This window comes from Quercus robur, chromosome 7 (assembly GCF_932294415.1).
Source record: "Quercus robur chromosome 7, dhQueRobu3.1, whole genome shotgun sequence".
NCBI lineage: Eukaryota > Viridiplantae > Streptophyta > Magnoliopsida > Fagales > Fagaceae > Quercus > Quercus robur.
In genome coordinates this window covers 43,518,368-43,525,446 of record NC_065540.1, presented here as the reverse complement: position 1 = coordinate 43,525,446, position 7,079 = coordinate 43,518,368, and the positions used below count along the sequence as shown (strand labels likewise).

General features: G+C 35.9%; 1 long non-coding RNA gene across 3 annotated transcripts; it reads left to right on the top strand.

The window, feature by feature from the left end:
- Window positions 1-2,971: 2,971 nt before the first annotated feature.
- On the top strand, window positions 2,972-6,024 carry LOC126693555 (uncharacterized). Of its 3 annotated transcripts, XR_007645418.1 has the most exons (6): window positions 2,972-3,266; window positions 3,366-4,208; window positions 4,427-4,561; window positions 4,670-5,170; window positions 5,291-5,685; window positions 5,773-6,024. It is a non-coding gene; the product is annotated as an uncharacterized LOC126693555 (long non-coding RNA). The 3 variants fall into 3 exon arrangements; XR_007645419.1 differs by having other exon boundaries at window positions 3,380-4,208; window positions 5,291-6,024; XR_007645417.1 differs by having other exon boundaries at window positions 5,291-6,024.
- Window positions 6,025-7,079: the final 1,055 nt, after the last annotated feature.

Below are 7,079 nucleotides of genomic sequence, written 5' to 3'. Positions count from 1 at the left end.
AAGGGGTTTTATTTATTTATTTTTGTGTGTTTTTGAGTGTGCCTTGCTTCTAGGTAAGAACAAAATTATTTCATTTAAAAAATTTTAAAGGATTGGACTGTTTGTTTTGGGTAAAATTGGTTGATTAAGCTTAACTATTTTTAGCTTTACTATTGATAATTTTTTTGGGCTTGTATATTTTGTTTTAGATTTTAGATCAATTTTTTTTTATTGCCTTTAAAAGGAGAAAAATGCTAAAGCTACAAACTTTTTTTTACAAATTACTAATACGGTGAGTTGTTATTGGTAAGTTAAAAAGTGGTGGGCCTAGATGCGAACCAATAAGAATTTACTAACTTAGTAGCTTGTAAAAATTTTGTAGAAAATTTTGTGGCTATAGCATTACGCATAAAAGAATCAATGATATTGTTAAAGGAGGCAAAGTGTAATTTTTTTAGAACAAAATTGTTAAAGTTATTACCTATATAATACTAGTATGTAAATATATATATATATATATATATATTTAGGAGGGGCCATTGCCCCCCTTGGTCCAACTATGCCTCCATCCTTGGTGTAGCACTAATTCTTGAAATGTGCCCAAAACATTGTGTCATTTGTCCGATAACAAGTTAGGGAAACACATAAAATTGCCTCAACAAGTTTTTAACAAAGCTTGTAAATTGTGCTTTATTGACGGTTAAAACATTAGTATTGGTGGATGCATTTTTCTAAAATGCTAAATTTACCATCAAAATATAGCAAAAGTGGTGTTCAATTGCTAAAATGCTAAATTTAGCACTACAAACCACAAAAACTGTGCTACATTGATGGTGCCATATCTAAAAAATTTGACAACTTGCTACAATGAACCGATTACCAATTTACTGTAGCAAGTTGCTAATTGCTTTTAGTATTAGGTTATTCTCTCTCTCTCTCTCTCTCTCTCTCTCTCTTCATTTCATCAGAACTCTCACTCTCACTCTCTCTCATCTCAGAATTTTCACTTTCTTTTTTGTCCTTTTCTTCTCTCTCTGATTGGTTTATGGTGGTTGAGATGGGTTTCAATTGGGTTGCCAATTGTTGTGGTGGTGGTGGTGGGTTGCTGTGGATGTGGTGGATCGTTGACAGGCTTATGGTGGTGGGTCACGCCATGGGGTTCTGTGGATGTGGTGGGCCATTTATCGGCCTGTGGTGGTTGGATCAATGGGTCACGCCATGGGCGTGGTGGGTTGGTTTGTGGCAGTTGGGATGGGTTTCGATTAGGCTGTTACAGTGGTTGTGGGTTGTTTCAATTGGATGGATATGAATATTTTCATGACATAAATTCTTACATTTGGTGGGTTGTGTGTGTGAAAGTGTGAACCTATTTTCGTCTCACAAGACTTTGAACTATGTAATACATAGGAGTTGTGGACGAGTTTCTATCTTTGGGGATCTGGGTTTTTGTTGCTCAAAAGAGAGAGTTGTTACTATGATCGTGGTTGGTGGACCAACCAAAAGTTTGAGGTTGTTTCATATATATATATATATATATATATATATATATTGGAACAAACTAGTTAAAGGTAAAATATTTTTAGTTAGCCAAATCAATTTAAGCAAATTTGTGCAAAATTTTTTACACTTGAAATTTCAGTAAAATTTTACATTTGCTCTCTCCCTCTCAACCCGATACCTTTCACACACTCTCTCCCTCTCACGCTCTTTCTTTCTCTCAGTTTTTCTCTACATAACCCAGCCAGGCAGCCACCTCCAATCTCTCTCTCCCACCACCAGCAAGCTCTAATCGACACTACCAGCAAGCTCCATGGTTAACCTTGCATCGCCACTCAAGCCCTCTTGTCACCACCATGGCTGAGGTCATCTGATCTAAGTTTTTGGCTCGGTGGGTTTTTGGGTTTTCAATATAGGTTTGTGAGTTTTTTTGGCTTTCTTTTGGGTGGTTATTGGAGTGGTTTGGTCGGATTTGTGGTTGAAGGCTCATATATTGTGGATTGCTAGTGGCTTATGCATAGATTTGTGGTTTAATGGTCAGATTTTTAGATGGTAGCTGAGAGGTTGTGATTGTGGTGGCTATCTTTTTTCTCTCTTCTAGATCTGGTTTTTGGGGTGGTTGGTGGTGGTTTAATGGTTTATGCTCATTTGGTGGTGGTTTTGGAGTGGTTGGTGGTGGATTTTGCTCATTTTTGGGTGGCTGGTGGTGGCTTGCATTTTTCATGTGATTTGTAATTCTAAACACTTGAAAATATTTTATAGTAGAATATTTTATTGTAAAATTTTTTACATGTAAAATATTTTACATTGAAACAAATGGAGCATTAATGCTGGTTTCGATGGAAAATAATGAGTTTTGCTTCGAATGATGAAACCCAATTCATATACGGATATGCATCTGATTGTTTGTGAAGTTTTGATTAAGAATAGGAGAGATGAAGAATAAAGAAAGAATAAAAAATAATACAAAAATATTTAAATGTAGTGCTAAAATAAAAAAGAACTAATGTTGGGTGTGTTATAAAATAGTATGTTAAAATAGATAAAGTGAAATTTTTTAGATGCTAAAAGTTAAAAAATTTAGCTCCATCATTGTTTTTTTATTTTTTTTAAAGAGTTTCAACTTATGACATCTACTCTTGATAATAGTTATTTATTATCAAATCAAGACACCAGTTAATTTTTTGTATAAACGAAAACTGAATCACATATTTCTTATTCAATCATAGTACTTTACCAAGAGGTGAAGGCTCTAAAAGTAGATTTTCAATAAAATAGAAATATCATGATGCTAAAAAAGTATATTTTAAATCAAAGAACTTATTATATAGTGAATTTACAAAACAATCCATAAATATTATATATAATTTTTAGCAGATAATATTTATTAAATTTTGTTGATGTGACAATACTTATTAAATTAGAGAATATTTTTAGATATTTTTAGATCATGAAAATATGGTGTCCTTCCTTCCAAATGGGTGATGGACCCTACTATAAACTTAACTAGTAAACACCCACAATAACGGGAGAGAGTGATCACCTTCTCTGAAAAATTAATCTTAGATTAGTCATACAAATGCGTCGTATTATAAGGCAGAGTTACATAAGCAATGACACTATGAGCTCTGGAAGTTCCTGGTTAATTTCCTGACAGGACAGGAGCACTGCAATTTCAGTCTTCTAGTTCTCATCCGTCCAAATGTCCGTCTTCTCCTCACTCCTCTCTCTCTTGTCAGTTCCAAATTTCTGATTCAATTTCATATCTCTCCAATTCAACGCATTTTCAGGTTTGGGATCAAGTCATTTATTCTCCCCTAATATTACGTTTTAATCTTCTTTCGGTTCTATATTTCTAATAGATATTTTTTTTTTTTTTATTAAACAAGAAATTTGCTTGCAGATTTATTTTTGTTATGGCTTGATGGGCATGGAAACGGGCTCATCATCTTTCCCAAGTTCTTCTTCATCTTCTACTGCTCAGTGGAAGTATGATGTCTTCCTCAGTTTCAGAGCGAGGACACCCGCAATAAGTTCATGGGTCATCTATATGAAGCTTTGATACAGAAGGGCATTGCTACCTTTAAAGACGATGAAAAACTTGAGAAGGGAAAACCCATTAGACCAGAGCTGTTGCTACCTTTCATGGGTCATTCTCTCAGAAACGCATCTTCAACTTGGTGCTTAGATGAGGCTTCCCCGCTTTTCAATATGTCAACTTTCATGTTCATTAAATGGAGTTCAAATGAAACATCGAGTGTACTCTGGTTTTAGGACAAACTATGGAATAATGGAGTTCAAATGCTCTATTATTCCAATTACACTCTAAATGATGGAAGAATATCTAGTGAAATTGATGCGAATGGATTTTGTCAACTTAAGATTAAAATAGAGCTTTGAGGTGAAGAAAATTGGGGTCCGTTTGGTATACCGGCAAGGCATTGAAGATCCCTATCAAACTATGGCACAGTGCATCAACAACAGCAGTACGCTCCTATGACGACCTGGGTGTTCTCCATCATGATCTTGACGATTCAGCCTCAGAAAGTATCAGAAATCAGCAAAGCAATGATGAGGATGGCGGGCCTGGACTTTCCTTAGTAGAGAACGCTTCAATATTGAGGAGCCACAGACAAAGAGGATCAAAGACTCGAGGGATTAATGGCTGATTTTGTAGCATCTAGTGAAAATGACGTGGAAGGCTAAATGTTTTCTGTTCATTATCTGTAACTGTAAGTCACCATTTTTCTTCCTACTATTACTAGTCCAGTTCTTTTCTTATTTTCTCCTCTAGACATACTAGCTTGTTTTTTCTTTTCTTTTTCCCCTAAATATCATTCCGTATCACCTTTTTTTCCTTTTTTTTTAAATATTATCAGGTGGGCATAATATAGATTTTTCTTGTTGTCTTGTTGGTGCATTTTTATTTATTTAACTAATGGAAGGACAGGATCAAATGTCCAAGAAACTTGAAGCTGCAGTTAGAGGGATAGTTACAAGAGTGATATTGAAGTATCAGCCAAGTAGCTATGGTCCTCTCACACCCACCTTAGGCTCCTGCGAAGGTGGTCAAGGACCCAGAGTGGTCAACCATTTAAATTGACTGTCAATTGGCTCTTTTTATTGATTAAATCTTTTTTGTTTTTGGTGTCCTGCAAATTTAATGTTCTGTTATACTTCTAATGATATACAGATATAAATACTTCCCATCAATCCCTTTCCTTATTGCAAAGTTACCATCCAATGCCTTTATGCTTGGAGAAGTATAATTTGGAAGCTAGAAAGGTTGCTCAATTGAGCTACAATTGGAAGATAGGGATGGAAGACAGGTTAACATCTGGAGAGATAGGTGGCTGCCAACACTAAGCACATTCCGGGTGGTTTCACCTAGACATCCTCAATCTGCAGCAAACTATGTGTGTGACTAGCTGGATGATAATACAAAGACTTGTTGAAAGGATGTTCTGGACAAGTTGTTTATGCCAAAAGAAGCTGCTGTCATTTAAAGCATTCCATGAAATTCTCAACATTCTAACGACAGTATCTTTTGGGTGGTGCAAAAACTGGAGATTTTTCAGTTTGGAGTGCATATGATTTGTTGGACCACGAGGCAATATCAGGTTTTGGAGAGGCTTTAAACAATCACAGCTCAACAATTATGTGGCAGGCACTGTGGAAAGCTAAGTGGACGTAGGTAAATTGCCGAATCACGTAAATGTTGTGTCGAGTGATTATTTCCCTTTGTGCAATATTTGCTCTATTTTCGTTTCTCACATGTACTAGGAATTAGGTTAAATACTTAAATTGCTGACAGGCTCTGGTTAGGAATGCACTACAGGATATCCTACCAACAAAGACTCAGGTCTATTTTCCAAACGCACCATCTCTTCAGTAACTTGTGAGCAGTGGAATGAAGTTCCTGAAACCAGGTTACATGTTTTATGGTCTCGCCCGCACGCCAAGAAGGTATGTTAATTAGTTGAAGGCATAAACATTATCCCACACCAGCCTTACCAAAACGAGACTGATCTATTCTCCTGGATGCTGCACCACAAGAATACTATCTCACTGAAACTATTTCTCATTCTGTCATGGTAATTGTGGCTGCACATAAATGGAAAAAGATTTGAGGAACCAGGAATGCAGAAAATATTCAGTGAGTTACTGCATATCCCAACATGGAAGCCCCCTCAATTACCTTACTCCAAGGTAAATGTTGCTGTAAAAAATACAAGGATGGCCTTTGTTATGGAATAGGTGCAGTGATTAGAGATTTTAATGGGAATTTTGTTGCAGCTAAGGTTGAGGTGATTGTGAGCCAATGCTGTCTGGATGCTCATTTTACAGGATTCTGGCATGCCCTATAATTGTGTAACCAGCAGGGACATCCGGAGGTTCAACTTGAGAGCTAATAATGCTGCTCTTGTTTTAGCAGTACTAGTGTGTAAATTTTGTCACTGAGATTTGGCTGGGTATCTATCTGTCAAAAACTAGATTTGGGAGAAAATGACTTCATTGAATAATTATGATTACAAAGCTATTCCCTTTATATACAGAGAAAACACTAACCAGCTAACTTACCCGCCTAACAATCAGCAAAAAAGAATTAACAGAAATCTAAGACTAATCACAGACGCGTGAGGCACGTGTAATCACTAAAGGCATATATACAGTTATCTAAGCTACAAGTCGTTTATCACTAACCAATCTGCAGCTACTTGTCGTTTATCTACTCTTCTTCCTCTTCTTTGTTTGTCAGCTGCAATCTTGTGTTCTTCTTTACTGCTACTGCTGTTTGTGCTTCTTGTTCTTCAATACGATTCTTACTTTGATAGTATGCCCCAACTACTTCTCAACCATTGTATAGAGATTTGAATATTTTGCAAAATGCAAAATATGTCCCGCCGCTTTTAATAAGAAAAAAAAAAAAAAAAAATACATATATACATATTGATATTCATCTTTCCTATGTTAAGATTTGTTATAGTAATATAATTATTGTTTTTCTTTTTCTCCAACAGTCCCAACATATATAGTGTTGTCCTTTTTTTCTTTTTTTTCCTTCCTGGCATTTGGCTCTATGATTCATATCGAGAAATTTCAAACAGAAACCTTGCTCTGCTCAGATGTTGATTTTGGACCATGATTTGCACACCTACATGCTATTGAAGTCAGATAAAGAAAAGTAATGGAAAAGGGAATTGAAGTTTGCAAAACTTTATTCTGCTTGGTAAAAATAAAAAGAAAAGTGAATCAGTATAGAAAAAAAAAGGGATAAATTTTCAATATTCCATAACAATTAGTCGTAATAGAGTTTGTAGAAACACAAGCAGAAACATCACAGGAGCAAGCAGAAATCAAAATAGTACAGCTCCAGAAAATACACACAACAACAAATGGCTTATGTCTAGTCTCCGCCCTTAATTTAAGCTCTCTCTCTCTCTATGGACTGCATAATACCCTCAGTTCTTATCCCTTGGCAATGGAGAATATGGCGTTCCTATGGTGCCATATATGGTACAATGCAGCACCTGAGGCCAACTTACATACTACAGCCCAGATTTTCCCTTCCACTGATTTTCTCCCCACACAACTTCTTGGGA